At 40.7% G+C, this 23,558-nt stretch overlaps 1 protein-coding gene and 1 pseudogene across 4 annotated transcripts in view; one reads left to right on the plus strand and one right to left on the minus strand.

Moving 5' to 3' along the window:
* LOC138739087 (LIM domain only protein 7-like) overlaps window positions 1-23,558 on the minus strand; it is a 218,083-nt gene that overhangs the window by 95,800 nt on the left and 98,725 nt on the right. The window lies entirely within an intron of this gene.
* On the plus strand, window positions 94-23,129 carry LOC138739729 (mitochondrial import inner membrane translocase subunit TIM14 pseudogene; annotated as a pseudogene).

The following is a 23,558-nucleotide window of genomic DNA, read 5'->3' on the forward strand; positions in this document are numbered from 1 at the left end:
ACAAAGTTGGGTGGCAGGGTTAGCTGTGTGAAGGATGCTAGGAGTGTGCAGGGAGATTTGGACAAGTTAGGCGAGTGGGCCAGGACATAGCAGATGCAGCATAATGTGGATAAATGCGAGGTTATCCACTTTGGAGGTAAGAACAGGAAAGAGGATTATTATTTAAATGGTATCTGTTTAGGAAAAGGGGAGGTACAGCGAGACTTGGGCGTCGCTGTGCATCAGTCGTTGAAAGTGGGTGTGCAGGTGCAGCAGGCGGTGAGGAGGGCGAATGGTATGTTGCCATTCATAGCGAGAGGATTTGAGTACAGGAGTAGGGACATCTTGCTGCAGCTGTACAGGGCCTTGGTGAGACCAACACCTGGAGTACAGTGTACAGTTTTGGTCTCCAGGGAGGAATCCTATGCAGACACATGAAGAATATGCACATTCCAGAGAGACAGACACAAGGATTGAAGCTGTTTAGGAAATTTGCTGTTTTCCCTGTAATAAAACCCAACAGAGTCATTGTCAATTCTTCACCCTGCTTGCCCCTCCAGCATCTTGCAAGTCTGAAGTCAATGTAAAAGTTTGGGAACAAAGCTTTGAACGTTGTTGTCTGAAAAATCTCCAGAGCCAATAAGATCTCTTTAAGTCACTGTAGGTAACGTGGCCACCAATCTACGCAGAGCACGAACAACGTTAATAAGTAAATACCAGGGATATCTCTTCCACTTCAAAGTTTGTCAAAATAGTGTCATGAAATCTACCACCTCCATTCCAGGCAACTCTGGTTAATATCTCTTTCAAAACACCGCACCTTTGACAAAGCAGCACTCACTGATATATCAAATGGAGTATTGGCCTCAATTTTTGATTTAAAAGCAGGCTTTGAGCCACATCCTTCTGACCCAGACCCAGAGGTGACAAAGCTACTTAAAAGGTCACTGCAAAAATTTAAAACGTGACTAGAATTGGTGAGAAATATTTTAAGTCATCATTTAATACTTAAATATTTTCATAGTTAAGAGTACTTAACCCATATAAAACAAAGAATTCTACTTAGATGAACCTTAAAGCCTCAATGAAGGCTTACTGTCCTCTATCCAATAAAACCCAACATTTTGCAGAGACAGCACAGGATCCATCAGATTCATGCTGACCGCTTCACCCGTTTACACTGATCCCATTTTCCTGTATTAGGATCAAATCCTTCCATGGCTTAACCATCTGTCTCAAGGCCTCAAGTGTAATGATCATCTCCAATTCCACCACCACTTCAAGAAGTGTAAAGACCATCCTTCTCAAATTCCCTTTAAAAACCTGAGACCCACATCCTACTTCTACGACTTGACCCTATTGATCCCTGTCACAATCTTGTATACTTGGATCGAGCCATCCCTCAGTCTCCATCACTCAGGGAAAACAAGCCTAATCTAATCATTCTCTCCCAAGTATAATCGTCCAATGCAGACGACATCCTCCCGGTGGTATAGTCAAAAATTTTACATAAATTTAAAAAACCATCCTCCTGGTGAATGTCCTCTGCACTCTCTCCAACACAATATCACCCTCCTTATCATGAGGCAACCGGAACACTACACAGTGCTTCAAATGCTGCCTAAACAGTGTTTGGTAAAGTAACAACATGATATCCCAACTCATTTATATTACACCTTGATGAAGGCAAGCATGGTGTATACCATTTTATCCAACCTATTGATTTGTGTTGCAAACAGAGTTACATTTAAGTGACATAACTTGGATGTTTCTTTTAATATACACATTATTCTGAGAGTATTAGACCAATCTTTAAGTTGTCAAATCAAATTCCACTACAGGCAGTGCCCAACAGGCATCCACCACAAACATGTGTGTATAATGTATTGCGTATAATGCGACCCCCCCATTTTTGAGGGGACAAAGGGAGAAACATTTTACCCCCATGTATAATATGACCTCCCTCGCCCGCCCGAATTGCGCTGCCATCTCTCTTCCCCCTCGGCCGCCCGATTCGCGCTGCCATCTCTCTTCCCCCTCGCCCGCCCAATTTGCTCTGCCATAAATATGCGTGTATAATATGACCCCTACTTTGAGCTCAAATTTTGGTACAAAATTTTTCACATTATACACGCATATTTATGGTACTCTGTGTAAAGACCATCCCCCTCAAATTATCTTGTCACTCTCAAATGACATCAAAAAATTAAGCTCACAAATAATATTATTAATATAACAGGTAAGCTCTAATCTTCCCAAATCAACTGCCTTCACTTCGGACAAACTCCTTACTACTGTTATAAATACGAACACATGCAATCACAATGCGAACGGTTGGCACAACACCTTTATAGCACCAACAATCAGGACCGGGGTTTGAATCCTGAGCTGTCTGTATGGAGTTTGTAGGTTCTTCCCGTGTCTGCTTGGGTTCTCCCTGGGGGACTCCTGTTTCCTCCCATCATTCAAAAATGTACCAGGGGTATGTCTAAATTTGGGTGGCATGGACTCGTGGGTTAAAATGGCCTGTGACTGTGCTGTATATCTAAATTAAATTTTAAAATTATTTTATATATATATATATATATATACACATTCACATTATAGAACAGGGGTGGCCGAACTTGGTTAACTTAAGAGCTACATACAATAAAATTAAGATGTTTGAGATCCACAATCACATAATCGCAGGCCACAGCAACTAAAACTACAATTTCTGTCTCACTCAACATATTTCTGCAAGCCTTACATTATACATCAAACAGCCGCGTGTGACTCATGAGTCATAGTTTGGCCACCCCTCTTATAGAACAAAAGCTTTCTTTGAGGCCATTTTTAACCTTGTAAACCTCAGATCTATGAACGAGGAGTGATGCTACGAAGTGATTCCCAATGCACATGTGGATTTAACTAATGTGCACTCCCAGGCAATGTGTCAAAAATAGATCAGATTCCCACCCATGGATCATCTGCACTGATTCAAAGCTTAATCCTATTCTGAAAGAATAGGAATTTCTAAACTTGCAGTGGATCAAAAGAGGTAAAGACTACCACAAGCACATTTTGATTAAGAACAAGGAATTTACCTCAAACCAACCCTTGATGGCCATACTCAAAAGCTTTCGAGATTTCTGATCTTGGATATGAATGAGCGATGTGAAAGGGGAAAAATAATGGGTGAAATTTGACAAAAGCATTGCTCAATCAAATGTAATTGTTGATATGAGACATCAAATCTGATTGTTATAGTACAAAGTACAGATGCCACTTGTCACTCCAAATGCTGCAACTCTCATTTCTCCAGCTGCTGTAACAGAACTAGTGACGCAAGTTAGGATGTCAGTTCCCCTCCGTACTACTACCATGAACTCCACAAAACAAAATATAAACAATTTGTTCGGGTTTGGAGAGAGATCCTGATTAATACCTGTAGTTGCTAAGGAGTTGCCTGACGCCAGTCCAATCACTGCACAACACACAGCCCAGCCAAATCTGCCAGCTCTTCATCGTTGCACAAAAATAAACTATTACAGAAGTTGTTCCTCCGTCTGAGTGCCTCTATTTAAAAAAAATATTCAACCTTACTTACATTGAGTGAAAATGATGTGCGAGTTACAGGAACATTTTAGGGACAGGGCAAGAAAATATGTCAGAAGTTGTGAAGAACAGCAAATTAATTGATCATTTTTATGCCATATTATTGATTTCTGCAAAGTTTCAGGCTTTAATGAAAATTTTTACTCGTGGGAGGTAATTATTCATCCACATTAAATCAATTTATTGAATTAAACAGTACTTAAAATTTTATTTGATCAACCAAAAGGGGAAATACTATGATGGTAAACATCTACAAGCAACTAAAATAAAACCTGGTTTTATTTAAGTGGGTATCACAAACCTGCTAAATATTTTCATTCGCCCTATATCATGGCACAAGAGAGTATTCTTAACCTTGATTGGCTCAGTGTCCCTGAGTTGACCAGCTGTGTTTCCATTGTTTTGAAACTCCAATTGCATTTTGTTTGCATTTTGAAAGTCCAGATGCATTTACTGTGAACTGTTTGGGTCATTACTTATGGAAATAGGTGTCTGTTAAATGCCTTATCTCACAATTCCTTCAACTACCTGCACAGTCGCCCTGGTGACATTAACCTCGGCTGTTTCCATTACAAATGCGGACACAGGACTTGGAAAGCATACATATCAAACCACTGACGAACTAAGGAAATTCAATCTCCAACTCAATTATGTAAAACTAGGAAAGGGATGATTTATTTCACAGAAACATTATTGTTTTCTTTGAAACTCATCAAGTTATCAGCATATGTATCTTCTTTCCACATAGTTCAACATCAAATCTATAATGACTTGCACAATAATTTTCCAGAAAGATTCTCCTACCCCTTTCTTTTAAATGCATGATACCCCTCCCACCCATCCCAATCTCGAAGAAAGATACAAACCAAAAACATTAACTGTTTGTTTATCTCCATGGACATTGCCTGGCCTGCTAAGTCCTTTCAACTTCCCAGTGTTTACTCAAGATTTCCGCATTTGCAGTTTTTTGTGTTTGTCCAATAAAAAGGCAGGGGTAAATAATGAGTGCATGAATTTTGTATCCACGGCTGAACAGAGTCACTTTCTAATAGAAATGATTCAAATTTAAACAGGCAACGTCACATCGGTATTGTTGATTTCAAAGTGGTTGGATTACAAAGCTGATTAAGGGCAGACATCAAACTATTCAAATTTATGTCAATTATTCTGATCTTCCCTGAGAGCAGAAGAACAGAGGAGATAGACCTAGGTCTTAGTGTGCTTTTCCACTGGTGTTCAGATGGAAGACCCTAGATCAATTACAACTGACATTTGTAAATTTAGTTGATTGTGCTCCAGCTTAATAAATAAATCTCTTTACAAACTTGTGAACTATTTCTTAATTGGCTCTCTATGATGTAGTAAGTTTCTCTTGTTCACCCAAAAGATAGAGGATGGAACAGGATACCTGACCCAACATTGTGGGGGGGGTATTGGGGAAGCGATCCAGACTCCAATCAGAATTTTTGGTATCTTGCAACAAGGAACAATGGGGCTTCTCCAGCTCAAGGAAGGTGCAGGGTCTCCAGTTCAAACATCCATGCCCTCACCAAACTCATTAGAGCAACCCCTTACTCATCTCTCGAGAGAACATAAACATTGCAGTTAATTTGGAACCAAAAAAACAATCAAGAAATCTCTGAGTTTTTAAGGGAATCAAGAAAACCTGTGACCAGCTGTGAGCATCTCCCTATAACTGCAGATAATTTCCTTCTGCAAGTAGTTTGTGAGGCCCCTTGTCATGAGCTCTCTGCTTGGCAGCTAATTTTAGAATGCAATAACGGTATCATAAAATTTATACTCCTCAGTATGTTTTTCTTTAAGGTGGTGGTGACAGAACTAAACATCAGTGTAACATATCCTATCTTACTGACCACCTATAAAAGGACCTTTATTGAGGTAACAGCCTAAAACATAACTTGCTGAATAAAGAAATGTGGAAGTGAGATCAAATGTCCACATCTAATTGCTCATGCAATTTAAGGTTTTAACCCCATGCTTTCTGGGTGACAGTTTTGGCAAAAGAAGCAGGTTGCACTAAATGTTTGCATTTTTGCAGAGACATAATAACCTTGATCAAAAATGTGCTCACTGCTGCAGATGTGAACATTATCATGCGCTATACAAACAGTATCACTTGCACTTGTTAGTTCTGCCAATGCTCGATGATCAATATCCTGTTTCTTTCCCCATTATCAACCATGCTCAAACATCCTAACTTGCTTTATTGTAGGGATTTCTTTGTAAGCCTTTTATAGAGTGATCAACTAATCCCTGATTAATTTTTAAGACATCATCTTTGAAGGTTTCACCTTCTAACAAAGAGCTTAGCAACAGGCCCTTCAGCCAACTGAGTACATTTCAACCTATAAAGCATCCATCTTCGGTAATCCCATTATTTTTCCATTCTTCCCACATTCCCGACCATTACATATCTCCAAATTCTACAGGCTAGAGCAGCTTACTATATCTTGGTAAACAACCAACCTTCAGGGGTCAAAGCTACCCAAAGGAAACCCAGGCAGATACAAGGAAAACAAACTCCACTCAGGTAGCACCCAAGGACAGAACTGAACCTGAGCCACTATGTGGCAGCTACTCTACCATCTGTGTCACCGTAGGGACACTTCAAGTACACAAAGAGAAAGTTTCACTTAAAACAGACACAGTATTAATTTTGAAGGAAACAGAGATAATTTCCCAATATTAACTCCAATTGGTATTCCTTTCATACCTTTTAACTTAACATAATCAAAATATTGAGTTATAAAGATGTCAGGGCAGATAACCCAAAGCTTGGTCTAAAAATTCACCTTTAAAAAACAGCTAAAAAAGATAGAGAAACAAACAAAGAGGGAAATTCAGAAGTTCCAGCTTTGGCCTGCTGATTAAACTTGGGGATAAACTTGGATGAGAAATAAGAAAGGGTGTTGTCTCAGGGCACTAACTCAGCATCTGAAATTTCCTGACTAATTTTTTTTAATCTCAACAACACACTGGCATGTTCTGCTAATTTATGTAAATCAGCTTGCATCTTATTGGTTTTATTTCAGTTGGTCAGCCAAATATAACATTTTGGAAATTCAGAACAGTTTCTTCATATCCCTGGTAAATAAATGCTGTGCAAAGACGGCTCAGTGCAGTGACCTGGAAAATCCAGCTTTAGATTCCTGAATGGAAACTCCATATGATAGACAATTTGTAGGCATTAAGACAGGGGTGCTCAACCTTTATCACCTCCGGACCATTAGTTTTACCCAATACTTCCTGTGGACCACCCACAGGCCTCCTGTGGTAGGGGCAGGTGAACTTGAGCACCTTCCCAGAAGACCAACAGGATCATTGGTGGGAATGATATTGAGAATTTTAGGGGTTTTAATGTCATTAAATTCACAGTCATCCAGAGACTACAGGTTGAGAGCTACTGGATGAAGAAATTCAAAGTAAAGGTTAACTTGAGATCTGTTCGAACCCCAGGTCAAGAAACTGGTTACCTCTGCAATCTTACATCCTTCAGCTTGCAATCTGTGAAGTTGTAAATTGTTCAAAATAATGGCTTAAACAAATAGAACAAAATGAAAAGGCAAGACAGATGTCCAGATAAAGTCATGATAGCCAACAGAGAATGAATACCAATATTTTATAGGAAATTAATTAATATTCAGTAGATCAAGCAGCATGTCTATGAAGAAACAAAGTCAATGTTTCAGTTTAACGGGATTTCATCTGATGAAAAGTCTCCATAAAAATAACTCCACAGATGCTGCCTGATCTACCGAGTACTTCTAAGACTTTCTGCTTTAATTTCAAGATTTCTGTACATTTTTTTTTCGTTCCTATCAATCGTCGCATGTTCCAAAAGCAAATCCATGATGAACTTTACAGGTGGGCTTTGGGCAAGTAGAAAAGTAGGATTTGGAGGAAGAAGGGGTATAGATTTAACACTGACAGGAACACATTGGTGAGAAGCTTGAGAGACTGACAGCCATCAACATCAGGGCCACAATTGAAAGGCTGGGATATTGGTTTATTCAATTTTGATCAATAAAGTACTAAAACGTTTATCAACCAGTCATTTAAATGTTTTTATCTGCCTCAGAAATGACAATAGCTTAAAGTCTCCATTAACCACACGTCTTTTTTTTTCTAATTTATTTATAAATTTTAAAACCACAAAAAACTTCAATTATCATGTAATATTACAAATCCATTACAAATATATGTGGTATCTGTACATAAAAAGAAAAAAAGATTTAAAAAAAGAACCCCTCCCCCTCTAACCCCCTACAAAAAAATAAGAAAAAAAGAGACCCTCAACAGAAGTACTCCATCCTGTAAAACTTCTTGTAATATGTGGAGATCTATTAGGAGAAAGGGAATGTTGGAGTTTCATTTAAATATTTATCCTTAATACTTTGTAAATATGGGCTCCATATTTTATAGAATATATGTTATTCATCTCTTAAATTATAAGTAATTTTTTCAAGTGGTATACAACTTTGAAATTCTGGATGCCCTCTTTCCAGTCCCAAATCTGTATCTGACTTCCAAGTTATAGCAATGCATTTTCAGGCTATTGCCAAAGCAATTTGAATAAACATCACTTGGAACATGTTCAATTTTAATTCAGGTTTAACCCCTTTAATATCACCCAATAAAAACAACATTGTGTCCTGTGGGAATTTAATTCCAGTTATTCTTTCCAATAAACCACGCATCTTAAGACTGGTTCACGTGGCACCGTGAGCTTGCAATTCTACTTCAATGAACAATTAGCCCCGGAAAAGAGGCAAATTACAGAGACCTGGAAGAAAGCAGTGATACTTCATTCAAGTCTAGTGTGCATAAGATGTACTGCAACATATGTCTTTCCAGAGGTTTCATTTCTGATTGGTGTTAGCTACTTCAGCATCACTCATTAAACCTGTGGATCCTGCCAAGGGGAACTCACTTCTATCAGGAACCATTGTAATGCCACATTCATCACTCTTCCCCTTAGTTTGGAACTTCCTGCCTGTATGTTTCCCCTGCCTTCTCCACCCCAGTGACACATGCACACATACTCACCAACCAGCAACGGAGCACCCCAGAACCAACCTCCCACCATTCAGCAAAACCCTCAACCAAGCCCCATCCTGATCCTGGCTATCAGGCCAGCACCCCCTTCCTGACAGCTTCACTGGTGGCGTGCATAAAGGGAAGTGTTTGACACCGCACATAGTCTCGGACCTTTTATGCTGCCACTTTTCCCAAGGGCAGGCATATAAAGCACTCCTCTAACAATCAATTTGATGCAGCAGGTGCAAATATTGTCAGCCAATAGTTTTAGATGGTTAATACATCTGCAAACCTGTAGAATAGGACATTTTTAAAAAATATATACAACATCAAAGAATCCAGAGGTGCATGTGCAGACAGCCCAGACCATGAGGGTTGCAGGCTCTGGGACAAGCAGACCGATTCAGGGTACCAGAGTTGAGAAGAAAAAGCCTGGGAGAAGATCCTTCGGAGAAGGAAACCACAGCAGCAGATGAACAAGGTGTTCAAAATTTTAAATTTAAATTTAGACATTCAGCACAGTAACAGGCCATTTTGCCCCACGAGTCTATACCGCCGAATGCACACCCGATCTACACCCCTGGTATGTTTTGAACAGTGGGTGGAAACCGGAGACCCTAAAGACAACCCTCGCAGACACGGGGAGAATGTACAAACTCCTTACAGACAGTACAGGATTTGAACCCCAGTCCCAATCGCTGGTGCTATAAAGGCATTGTGTTAACCACTATGCCAATCTTGCCACCCCCATGGCCACAGGCCGTGGGTTGTCCACAAACTGCTGGAGACCAGCTCGTGGGAACCAGGGATCGGGTCTGGAAACCATGAGGGTGCAAATGGTGAACAGCACTCCTGAAGGGCCTCAGGCTTTAACAGTTTCCTAATAGAATCAAGGGCTTGGACCCAATGGCCGAGACGAATGATTCAGATGTCTGGAGGTCAGGTTTCCTGATTCAGGAAATCGGGTGGTTGAAAAGGTTACGGGGCACAGGAGGCAGTGAAATTGGGGAAAGTGATGGGAGGAAGGGTGTGGAGGGAGGGATCCACGTATCCTCAATGCCTCTGACAGCACTCTTTTCCTGTTTGGTAGGGTGGTGTCACCTCGTGTACCTTTATGGGTAAACAAAAGTAAACACATTTTCTTTACTAATGTCCATAACAATAAAGGAACCATGAACCTATTTTGGCAAATTCAAGGGAATGCATTTTCACACACCCCCTCCTCCTCTGCTAAAAGTGAAGGATCACAGGGTGATGCTTAACAAGCCACATGCTGTCTGGCTGCCACAGGGGTATTAGACATCCTTCTGAAGTCCATGAGGCTGCCTGAGAAAGGACTCACAGCCAGGACTAAACCTTATTCTACCCTTCCAAAGCAGAGATTGCCCAATTGAAGGCAACTCAGAAACCACAAAATTCCTCTGCATCCACGCCCTGGTCATAAAGTTTATGAGGGCTCGATTACAAACCAGCTCTGCGCATATCAGTACTTGAACTTTAACCCTTGCTCATGTGCATATTGCCACGCACATTTCATTTGCTTTGATGCCCTAGAACAAAATCAAACAAATTACACAGTCAGACAATGCCAAAGACATTGTTGGGTAACCAGGAGAGCAAATGTCAGACTCCACTTGTTCCATTTTAAAATATCATACTGGGATAATCTCATTTTATCTGACGTTTCACATTGAACATGAGCAAGTGTTGAAAATCACCTCAAGGAGTTGGTTGGTAATGCTAACTGTATGTGGCAATATCTGTTCTCTGCTCCTTCCATTCCATTGAAGTGCACTCTTGTGGGCAGGGTCAGGACCAAATGTGACTGGCAGTACCACTTAGTCAAACACCTTCATGACCCAATTCTTGGGCCTTACACTTTAAGAATGGTTTCTAGTTCAAGACCTCTAAATGCCAACAGAAGCAAGAGCCAGCCACATGCCATGAAAGAGATAAAACTGGCAAGACTGGGTGGGGTGGGAGAAGATAGGAAAAATCAAATACTCTTTTAGAACACAGCCAAAATCCATTGCACTTTCTTTCCAATGTAATTTTAAGCTATTGCAAGTATTGGAACAAAAAAGAATTTGCTGGAGTAACTCCGCAGGTCCGAGTGGGAGAAAAGAATTGTCTATGTTTCGGATTGGAATCCTTGATTAAGACTGGAAACATTGACAATTCTCTTTTTCCCCCAGTTCCTCCAGCAGATTGCTTGATGCTCCAGATTCCAGCATTTGCAGTCTCCTGTGTGTGCATGATCTTAGAAATGAGCCACTAAATATCACACTGACAAAGGTAAATGATATGTACAACTTGTGTTTGTTGAATCAAGATTCTTTCATCAAATAAATTGGGGTGTTTTTGGGGAAATACAAGGATTGCAATTCAGAACAGACTACAGTCAGTAACTACAAGTAAATAAGACCACAAACAAAATGACATACATCATATACAAACTACTTTTGAGATTATGTTTTTGAAATATTTTGGAGTTCCTAGCCACAAAAAACAGACAAAATTTACCAGGAACTCAGTGCTTGACACAGGCTAAACAAACCATAACCAGTTTGTCCTATGATTTGGTCATCAATCTGAATCCTTAGATGTTGACTCACTTGCTAGTGAAACTCGGCATTTTCAATTTTTATTTCATGGTTTTTTGTGTCTGCGGGTTTTAGCTTTTGTTCTGCATTTAAATTGGGCAACTCGATAAATCTTTGATTAGCCAATACCATCGTCCCCTCATGATTCCAAGGATTAACAAGTCATTGTAACAGAATTTACATCTGCTTTCTAATCTTTGAAGTGCTTGAAAATAATCATTTTCCACTCATCTGCAATTGATCAAAATATTCTCATTGCTTTACTAGAAACAATGCTAATACTTTCCTAAATCATATAATAAAGGAATCATATTCTGAATTCTCTTCCTTGGAAATGAATTGGCTGTTTATCTCCCAGCTAGATTTTTAGCTTACATTTGTAAAGTTAGACCAGCAGAGCTGAAACAGTGAATATTTAATCAAGCTTCCCATTTCTTCTCTGGCGTTCTGATAAAGAATATAGTTTTTGAATGATAGGGGAATTAAGGATTACAGGAAACAGGCAAGTAAAGTGTTGCTGAGTCCACAGCCAGAACAGCCACGATCTTGTGCTCGATGGCCTACACCTGCTTCTATTTCTTAAGCTCTTATGATGTATGGAAAGCCCTGGCACAGGTGAGACCCCTGCCATAATGAAGTAACTAGATCAGGACAGATGAATTGCCACATTAAGCAAATCAACAACAGATCATCACCTTCCCCGTTGTTCAGCAACAAAAGAACAAGCAAGAAAAAAAAATCATGGGTAAAGGTTGTTTATTTCCTGTTAAGATAAATTACGAATTTAAAATGTAATTGCAAATTTAATGGCAGGGTGATACACAACCAGTAGGTATGCCAAGGGGAATACAGAAAGGAATGCAAAAATCTGGAGAAGAATATGGAGAATAATTGTGGAAGATAACAAAAATAATGATCAGTAGTTGTTCCAAATTTTATTACTGGAGTATTTGTTTTTAAACTCTATTTACCTGTGATTTTTTTTCCTGTTTATTTCTTATATCTCACAGTACTGAATTCACATATCCTGCAGTTGATTCAGATTCCTCAAGACAATATGTGAAAATTAGACAGTTAGTCTTGCAGGGCCAGAGACTATGGTTCAATTACAACCTTGGATTCTGTCTGTGATGAATTTGCTCATTTTTCCTGTGACCATGAGGATTTCCTCCCATACCTCGAAGATGCGTTGATTAGTAAATTAACTGGCTACTGTATTGGTCCCCAGAAGTGACAGAATCTTGGGGAAATTATGAGAATGTGGGAAGAATAAAGAAAGAATGGGATGAATGAAGCATTAATTTAAATGGGTGGATGGTGCAGGTTTGTTGTGCCAACAGGCTTGTTTCGGTGCCTCAGCACACGAAGATTCCACCAACCCACACAGCAGCAGAATACAAAGTCTGAGTTGTAAGAGAAGGTTTCATTTCAGTGACATCACCTGCGACTCACTTATGGCTCAATCAGCAAGTCTCAGGCCTCTCTGTCAAACTTCATGGGCTCAAGTGCTCCAAAGGCATCAACTTAAACAGTCCAAGATGCCACCTTTCAGTCAAAACTTTTTAAAAAACCTGTCTGCTCTCTCAGATGGATATTAAAAAAAATCTGAAAGTACTGCTGTTGAAAAAAGCATGGAAATTTATCGATGTTATTCTGGTTCTTGTTCACCCCTCAGGTCTACTCAGTAAAGCAGAGAGTAGGATCTTTTTCGCCTTCTGCAAATCAAAGCCCAAATGCTGAAAATCTGATGCAAAAAAAAAACCCAGGAAAGGGTGGAAATCCAGCAGACCAGGTAACAACTGTGTTCAGCAAAAGAGAGTGAACATTTCAGGTTAGAGACCCATTTACAATGCAGAGTGGTAGAAGGGGCAGATAGAATAAAGGGCATATTGTGAAGCCATGCCCAAAGAATTAATGAGGCAGTTGGAGGTGATTACATTGCTTTGTCAGTGTTATGCAATGCTAATAGGAATGTAGGTCATGCCTGGTAGGAAAGTTGAGGCAATACCACAATTTGATACAACTTTTGGTTGGAATCGTCTCTCCCGCTATGTTCTCTCACCTGCTGGATGTCTCCAGCATTTTCTGTTTTAATTATCTTGAGAGAGTTTGAATTCTGTTGACTGGTGTTTTCTACACAAGTCGCCAGACTACAAAAGTATCTCATTTCCTTGGAGCACTTTGAGGCATCCTAAGGTTTTGAAAGGATTTCATTTATTTTGTTCACTATTCTCCTGTAGCTTCGAAGGAAATTAATTTTGTATGCTTTAATGGGCCCAACAGATGCCTACAATTTAAAATGTTACAACAATGCATACAGTACAATGGTCTGCACTAAAATTAAACACAACTTTCATTGAGGAACAGCATCAGGTGCGAATGAAACACCATTGGGCCTTGCCAAGAGCAGCATGCTCTTGGCATGTGATTAAATCTGGAAGGGACAGAAATATCCAGCTGAACTTTTAAATGGAGCTTACTGCATTCTATTTGCAAGTCACTGCTCCCTTTGTCTAGGCATTTATAATCACATATGGTTTTAATATGGAACCAGACAGAAATTTCAGGGTTTGATTTAAAGATATGACTTTCAGTAATATGTGGTAGTGAAAAGCATCACAGAACAGAGTTCTTTTTATAGCTAGTCTGTTGAAATTATATCAACAAACATATAAATGAATGCACAATTAATGCAAAAACAAAATATTGGTCTTTACTCCTCAAACAATGAGTTGAACAGTACAGTCTAATGCAGAACAATATTACTGGAATTGAAATTTGTCAGATTTAAAGCAATTAGATATTGGATCAGTTCAGCAGGTCAATGAGCTATGCAAATCTGGTCAATTCTCAATATAAGTGTTATGTTTGTACTGACATACAAATAGAAATGCTTAAAACTGCCAACTGGTCAGACCTCATCCATGGCAAGAGAAAATAATTTCATGTTTCAGGTCAAAGTCCATTCATCCAAACCGGGAAAGATCGAAGACAAGTTCGTTCTAAAATGTGGATATGGCGGGAGAGGATTTAAAAGAATTAAAGGAATATCTATGACAAGGTGAGGCAAGAGTCACCATGGTGTTAATTTGTGGAGGCCAACCAGCGGATGTGTTAATGGGTCAGTCAGAGAGTGAGAATGCAAAGCAAGACGCTTACCAAGTTGTGAAATGGAGACAAGGCTGTGCCAATGGAGAAAGTCGTGCAAATATCAGAGGTACAACACAGTTCCAACAGAGAAAGTGCAGTTACCTAAAGTCGTGGAATCCAGCATCAAGTCTGGAAGGCTGGATGAGCTCAGAGGGAAGATGAAGCAATATTCCTCATGTTTGTGCTGGACCCCATTTTAACAGTGCTCAAGGCAGACTGAGGGGGGATATACAATTAAAGGAACAGTCCACAGGCACTCCTTACAGGCTGCGTTTTGCAACAGTTTATGCTGATGCGCTTGTATTTTTATTTTCTAAATGCTCCCATTAACCTTTTGACTGGACGACGACCTCTACAACTTATCCTACTTCAATCCTGATGCTTTCACTTACAGTTTTGGCTGTAGACTAAAAACCATAGCAAAATATGACTGTCATTCTATGCAAACAAATTCCACAATAAGCAAAAGAACACAAAAAAAGTTAAAGAAGCAAAGTCACCCTCAAAGAATTTTGGAGGGCCAATCAATTTCTGTTTTGTGCGCATCTGTTAACCCCAAACTTCCTGCACAACTGTTGACAAATACAATTTTAACACAAAACAAATAATTTCAAAATTCTGTTCACGACAATAGTCAGGCTTGCTGGTTTTAAAGTGGTGCCCAGAAGGTATATTCAAAGCATGACATCATAGTTAGTTTCTTAGGTGACGGTTTGATTCTGATACATTAAGATAATCAGTGAAGCATGTAGACATGAAGGAGTTGTTAGGAGCTCAGGGCATACAGAGTCAGGGAATCAGGCCCTTCAGCCTAGCTATCACCCTAAACTAATCCCATTTACCTGTATTTGGCCTATATCCCTCTATACCATTCCAATCCGGAAGGCCATTTCCCTATAAAACACTGGGATACAATCAGATTGTACAGCAACATAGGCTTTGGTGTAGTTCACTTCAATAGTAATAAGGGATTAGATACCTCAGTCACAGCGATCTATTTACCAACTTCCTCCCAAAAATTAGAAATAAAATTATTGCATCTTGCAGTAGGTTCTAATGCTAAGACAAGTTAATTTTGTTACCTGTCATTAGGGATAGGAAAAGGCAGGGTATGTATTTCATTTGATGATTTTTATTTTGGCGGTGGGGTTGGGGAATGGGGTGTGGGGGTTTCTTTCACTGCCTCTTGTACCAGTCTCCGCAAGTGGTACAGAGCAGAATCCAGGAGACCACAGATAGGGTATTAAGGTGGATTGGATTCCAGCTTTGCTGGAACACTTTGACCAAGTCAAAAATAACATTGAAGGAGAAGATGACCACTTTGGCCCATGGTCAAGAATGAGTTGCTCCCACTGCGTATTACTCTCCTTGTTAAGGGAAATATGTCTATTTGTGTTACAGAATTGCAATGTTCATAGTAGTAGCTGTCATCTGGGAACCCATGAAGCAGGTTTTTCTGCAGTTCTGTCTGGGTAATCTACATCAAGACCGTCAACATTTTATACAGTTATAGCAGGGGTCTGGAATCTCCACTAATCTATGAGCTCTCCAACAAGGAGCTAATAAACTCATAAACTCTGCCCAATTAAGAGGCTGAAAGCCATAATTATGAGAGGATTTTTTTTTTTGTTTTTAAATGGTAAAGATGCTCAATTTGTTCACATGCAATTGGCATCACTCATCTGAATGAACATAGCCACACAAAAAAAACAAGTCCACTCTACAAAGTATTTTCTCATGTTTGAATTCTGGTTGGCTACTCATTAGCATGAATGCTTCCATAACAAAACAGATAGAACATTTATTGTTACTCTGCAGGGCTTCATGCAATCAAATTTTTCCTTACAAGGTTGTTAATTTTCATCCTACCCTCTCTCCCACTTCCTCATACTGTTGTCTGTACTGAACAGCTCGCCGGAACCAATGTTTCCTTTCTAGTGTACGCTTCAACGTTCACCCAAGATGTCTGATGTAAGCTGGTGCACTGCAGATTCTACAAACTATCTGCATCTCAAAGACTAAATCCAACTTTATAATTCTTTCCTGCATATGATTTTGCATGTCCTAGATCAGTGGTTTTCAACCTTTTTCTTTCCACTCACATACCAGAAGTGCTCTGTGTTTAGTAAGGGTTTGGTTAAGGTGAGTGGAAAGAGAAAGGTTAAAAACCACTGTTTTAATCGTACCTAATTGACTCATTATGTGCACGGTTTCCATAACTCCAAAGGGAATGGGCCAATGGCAATTTTTCTCAAGCAAATTAATCCAGTAATAAGTGGTTCTCAAAAATAGAGCAGTGGTTCTCAAACCTTTTTTCCCCCCCCATTCACATCCAACTTTAAGCAATCCCTTACTAATCATAGAGCACTTATGGCATAGGGATTACTTAAGGTGGTATACGAGTGGAAAGAAAAAGGTTGAAAACCACTGACCTAGGTGTAGCCATCTTAGATGTGTGGGATACTCACCACATTTCCTCTTCATGGTCGTTGCACAAGCATAGAATCTAAATAATCTGCATCCACTCTCCAGTGTTCTGATCGGACACGAGTGGTGAATTAACTACTACTTGGACCCCTAGGCTGAGCTTTAGTAAGGCTCCCCCAGACCTTGCCCCTCTGCCCCGCCTTTCATTGAATAAAGTGACATTAAGTTACATTAAATAACTTGTATTATTTCATGGTCTTTTTCTCCAAAGTGGTTGATAATGACCCCTGGGATTGAAGTGTCAAAAAATTCCAGGGGGTCAAAAGGGGGTGTATAAATGCCGCCGGGTCAATTGAATTTTTGGAGTCTGAGGTCCCCGCTCCTGCCCGGCAGCCTGAGCTCTTCATCACCAGCACAACCTTTTAAAAGCCAGAATCATGAGCTCGACACGCGCTGACATCATCACGCACATGGCCCGTTCGATGCTTCCTGGGAGTTGTAGTGCCACCACAGTGCTGCTACTGCCCATCCCCCTACCCCCCAAGAACTGGCAGAAAGGCTTGTCTGTCTTTTAGGTTGTCAACCTCTATGATGGACTGTTGGCTGCTGCAGTGGGGAAGACTTGTCCACATGAGCTGGTTTAAGCCTGTCAATAGTGAAAGACTGCGGCTTCCCTCCAATGTCCAAAATACAGGTCGACCTAGTTTGTCCGTGTATTCTATAAGGTTCTTCATAGGGCGTCTGTAAAGGTTGACCAAGTGTACCCCTTTGGATGAAGACATATTCACAGTTTTTGAGGTCTTCAGGTACAAAAGAAAGGTGTTCTCCATATGACGATGGTGGTAAAGGGGTCAATTTTCCTACAGTCTCCCTTAGCCTGCTCACCAGCTCCTTAGGATCACCGCTGGAGTTGGAATGGTAGGGGCTGAACTCCCCTGGGACCACCAACGATGCACTGTACATGAGCCTAGCAGATGAAGCTTGGAGGTCCTCCTTTGAAGTTGTTCTAATGCCTAGTAATACCCAGGGCAGCTCATCAGCCCAGTTCAGGCCCTCTAACTGAGCCATCGAGACCAACTTCAGACGTCGATGAAATATTTCCACCATTCCATTGGCCTAGGGATGATAGGCATTCGCATGATGAATTGTACTGAGCAAGTGAGACAAGGCCGTCGATAGTGAGGAAGTAAATTGTAATCATCTATCTGAAGTAAAATGCACCAGTAAACCAAAATGAGACTCCCAGGAACTGAGGACCGCTCGAGCAAAAGCTTCTGTCGTAGCATCCACCATAGACACGGCCTCAAGCCACCCCGCGTAAACCTATTACTATAAAAAGATAACTGTATCCTCTTAAAACAGGAAGCGGACCAACGATGTCCACGTGGACATGAGCAAAACGATGAGTAACTGCCGGCAGGACTGCAGTGGTGCCTTAGTACAAATGCGATGAGTAACATCATGCTTTGCAGTGGAGGCAGAAAATTGTAGAGTAGTAATCTCAGGGACATCTTCCAACACTTTGGGGAATTCATCTACTGGTTTACTTCATGTTTGAAGGTGCAGAGCAGCAGTATAGGCATCTGCCAGAGGAATGATCTGAAAAGTAGTTCCATCTATTAGCCGACGGCCTTTTAAGTCAACGAGGAATGAATGAGCCCGAAGAAAATCTGCACCGAGCAAAGGTCGGGATGCTGCTGCTCTAATAAATGGCCAAGTATCGAGATGATTCTCTAAGTTGACATTCATCTTTCTGGTGCCAAAGGTCAGAATGCTGGAACTGTTAACTGCTCATAGTTGCAGATCCGGGGTAGAATGGCATGAGTCGAAACCAATGGGGATGGAAACACATCAACTTCTGAACCTGTGTGCACAGAAAATTTCACTGGGACAACAGGTCCCAAATCTACAGTAGGCTTGCAGGTTTCTCGCCAACCGCTGCAGCCCTTACTGGCGGTTTGGTCTCGGCATTTCCCACAAATGAGCAGGGTGGAAGGCACTTGCGAGCATTTATTCCCCAATGCCTGTGGTAATAACACCAAGACGAGGTGTCCACAGGTTGCTTGCTTGTCTTGCGGTGTTGCCTGCTTGTAAGGAGTGACATGCTAAGAGCACTCTAATGTGACACAGGGTCATTATTGGAGGGATTGATTGTGTAGACTTGTCTTTCCCTGCTGTGCTTTTTAGCCAGCCATAGAATGACTGCCTCCGCCGCTACAGCCCTTGGGTCTTCAAATGGACACTTGGATAACAAGAGCCTAATATTATCTGGCATTCACTCTAAAAAGAGCTGCTGGAATAATATTGGGCTTTTCACCAGGTGACAGGAACAGCATTTCATCCATGAGTTTTGAAGGGACTTTGTCTCCCAACCTATCAAGATGTAGTAGTTTGGCTGCCACTTCCCAACAGAACATACCATATACAAGTAATAAAAGTGCTGGTATGTGGTGGATCCCGTAGGAAGTCACCGACGCTCTTAGCGACAGCCTGGTCCAGGGCATTGACAAGATGGTAATAACGAGTGGTGTCCAATTTGACTTTGCAAAGGTGAAATTGTGCTTCAGCCTGTTGGAACCACAGTTCAGTCTCAGCTGTTCAGGAAGGTGGCAGTTTCACAGCGACAGCTGCAGAGTCCATGTCTGTCCAAAACTATGTTGGACTTGTTGGGGTCACCAATTGTGGACACAATGAAATAACCACACAAGGCATTTCTAGATGAATCAAACAGATTTATTCTTCAACACATGCACAACCTTTTAAAAGCCCGAATCAAGCGCTCAACACGCACTGATATCATCACGAACTGACATCACATGGCCTATTCGATGCATCCTGGGAGTTGTAGTGCCGCCACAGAAGGAACAAATTAATTTCATAAAATCTGTCATTACAACTGATGGCCCCCTTTGACCTTTAGCATTTTTAGCTACTTGGGACAAATGTTGTACATGACCTGTGAACGCTCCACAAATAGTTACAAATGTCAGTGTCAGTGCAGAAAGTTACAGGAAATAATTCTGCAAACCACTCCTATTAATTAAATACACAATCTGTTCAGAACTAGCCATAAATAATTAACCATACATCACTTGAGTCTCCCAACATACAACAGTTGGCTTGCTTAACATTTGCTTGTGAAATACATGCATTTATTGGAATCGGAACTTGCTGGTCACACAGAGTCAAATCAATGGTTGAGAGAGCTCCATGCAGCAATAAACATGTGAAGAACAGAAAATGAAAGGGAAAATGGCAGCAAGCCATCAGAAACTTGGGACATCAAAACTTACAAAATCAGAATGTCAAAGGTGATCTTATCAACAGTAAAGGATGACCAAGGCTTTAAATTATTCCATGATGCCTTTACAGGGTCAGTGCCTCATAGAGGTCAATAGGCACTGGCAAACAGAAATACATATTTGCAAATAAACATTGTGCAAAATGAAAAGAAGTTCAATTTATTAATTATTTTCTGTTATAAAGAGCTTTGCTTGTTAAATTATAATGGAGAGACTTCATATTCCATTATCAAAATCTTCTAAATCTAATTCAAATTTGCACTGGACAGAAATGAGTTGAGGAGAGTTGGAACGTCACCCTTTTGGTACTTTGTACAGGTTGCCTGTACTGTTACAATCCAATCTCAATTCATTCGTGTAGCTTCTTACATAACAGGTTTGTAATCAACAGAATATACATTTATCTACAAAAAGCATCAAATACCAAAACATCATGAAAAACACCCCTATGTCTTGTTTTATTCCCTCAGAAGATCTAATAGCATGATCTATCAGAGGTTAAAACAACAGCAAAGGGGCACTGTAGCTTGCCTTGATAGCAGAAGACAAATGTGAAATAGATAAAATTGACTCATACATCAATGGGAGGATTACCATGCTAATGTAGGACGTTAAAGAGCCTCAAGGGAAAGCCCAAGGTCTATATGTGATCCAATCCGTGTTCAAGAACATACTTTCCCAGACTATTGCCTGCACTTAAATTTAGATAATACATCGACTTCTGTCAAAAATCAGATATGTTCGCTTTACTATATTTGGGAGCTAAATATTCCGCTGGCAGACAGAATATGGCAGAGATGGCATATGGTGCAGGCAGCAATTAAGGAATAGCCAGGTCAAAGCAAGAAAAATCCTATTTAGCACATCAGCTATGAAAGATTCTCTTCTAAGTATCCCTTGCACAGATGCACCCATCCCCCCTTAGCATGAAGAAACATTATGTTGGGCAATTAGCGCCACAAATCCACCCAACCAATGAGCATGATGTTAAAAGCGGATAAATCCTTCAGACACCACCACCGATGGGTGAAATTACAATTGGCTAAACACTGTCAACAGATAATTTACCCAACTCAAGTGAATACCTCAGAATGCTGCACAGAGTACACCAAATCCTGCTTTTATGAAGATTTCCAGGTCCGGAAATACAGCGAGACAACATCAAACAAGAGACATCGCTCCTGTGAAAAGTTCATCCAGAATAGAACAATCTTGTACACATTTCACAGTGCCAGGCAGGAAGGGTTTCTCCTCATTTTTCACTGTGACACTCATTCTCTGAGCAGTTTTCTTCTGATAAAAAACTTTCCCAAAGAATATTGGTAGTAATGCAATAAGCAAAGTCATCCACAACGAAAAATGACAATTCTAATTTACTTCCAATCTGTCTTTTATAACCTCACTGCACTCAAAACCATGATATTTAAAGCCCAACTTTCAAACTGCATTTTTTTGTCTAAAGATTTGTAACCTCCCTCAAATACTGGGCCAGAATCACTTTCAGCTTCCTCACATCAAATGCCATACCAACACTCCTGCTCTTGAACCATGTGATACGTTTGTTGATTACTGTTGCAAGGACATTACTTTAACTTTACCAAAGAGAGAAAAAAAACAAAATATTTTCTTCCTTCTGCCCTTAAGAAGATGAAATGGACACAGAAATTTGTCTGCGTTTCAGGCTTTTCCACTTGAGACTTACAGACACATCCCAGAAAGCTCCTGTCTGAAGCACAAAGGAGTCTCGGTAAGCACAATGAATGTATCCTTAGTAGGTGATGTTTCCCAAGTCACTCTGATCCTCTGGAATCCTCTCACCTCTGTAACATCCATCCACTCAATTGGAAGAGTGTGGGTATAGCGTTATCCCTTTATGAACTAGCTGCAAACATCACACCTGCTGCATCATATTGTAACAACGTTGAGAACTTGCAATACCTCAATACATTGAGAGATTTTTAACTGGTTGGATATGCTGCTGAGAAAGAAATGAGGGCATGAAAGATACAGGGGTATGGAGATTGGACATCCATGGTGAAAATGAGCATGGTCGCATACAGGGAACTGAACCCCATTCCATCACCAGCCTTCTCTGACTGGCAGAATTTGTTCTCACCCTCAATAACTTTTCCTTTGACGCATTGCACTTTCTCCAAGTCAAAGGGGTGGCCATGGGTACCGCATGGGACCCAGCTATGCCCATCTTTTTGTTGGCTATATGGATTAACCCATGCTATGTCGACACAGGCAAGGCTCCTCAACTCTTCCTCTACTACATTGGTGGCGCCTCATGCACCCATGATGAGCTTGTCAACTTTATCCTCTTTGCTGCTAACTTTCATCTCAATCTCAAATTCACAGTCCATCTCTGGCAACACTCTCCCCTTTCTCAATCCCTGTTTCAATCTCAGAGAAAAAACTCTCCACAGACATCTTCTAAATACCCACCAACTCTCACAGTTACCTAAAGTACACCTCTTCATACCCTGTCTCTGTGAGGGTTCTATTCCTTTCTCTCAATTCTTCCATCTCTGTCATATCTACTCCCATGATGAGATCTTCCAATCCACAACTTCCAAAAAGTCCTCCTTCAAAAATCATGGTTTCCCTCTACTGCCATCAACTTAGCAGCTGCCGCGTTTGCAGGCCAGTATATTTTTCAAGCTGAAAAGCATGTAGAACCTGCTTTGAAAAAATCCATTTTGAATCTGCCAAAATCGGCTTTTCAAGGATACTACAGGGATGGATTTGAAGCCAAAATGACAAAGAGAGAGGCAGCTCTTATTTTGGGAGTGAGTCCCAGAGCTAACAAGATTAAGATCTGGAAGGCACACAGAAGGATCATGGTGCGCAATCAAGCAGATAAAGGTGGATCTCCTTATCTTGCATCCAAAATCAATGAAGCTAAAGATTTACTGGATGCTCAAAACAAAAAGTGATCTTGTCAAAATTTTTCACAAAAAGAGAATTAGTTTGTTAATTCAGAGGTTTATCAGACGTATCATTCTCAATAAATCAGGTGTTCAAAAAAAACAGCATCTCTTGTATTTCCTGCATATCTGCCCTGCCCCCACCCACCCCTAGATGCAAAAAGGTCAGGATTCCCCTTGTTCTCACTTGCCATCCCACCAGCCTCTGCATCCAACATATTATCCTCCACAAATTCCACCACCTACAATGTAATCCCACCACCAGGCATATTTTCCCTTCCCCTCTTTCCGCAGCAACTGTTCCCTCTGCAACTCCCTTCCCACTAACACCTACCCGTAACCACTGGAAATGCTACACGCGCCTATGTTTCCCCTCTCACCACCATTCTGGGTCCCAAACAATCCTTCAAGTGAAGCAACACTTCACTTGTGAATCACCAGGGGTCATCTACTGCACCTGGCGGTTCCATTGTGGTCTCCTATATATTGGAGAGATTGGACGCAGACTGGGA

The sequence above is a fragment of the Narcine bancroftii genome, chromosome 7, assembly GCF_036971445.1.
Source record: "Narcine bancroftii isolate sNarBan1 chromosome 7, sNarBan1.hap1, whole genome shotgun sequence".
NCBI classification, from domain to species: Eukaryota; Metazoa; Chordata; class Chondrichthyes; order Torpediniformes; family Narcinidae; genus Narcine; species Narcine bancroftii.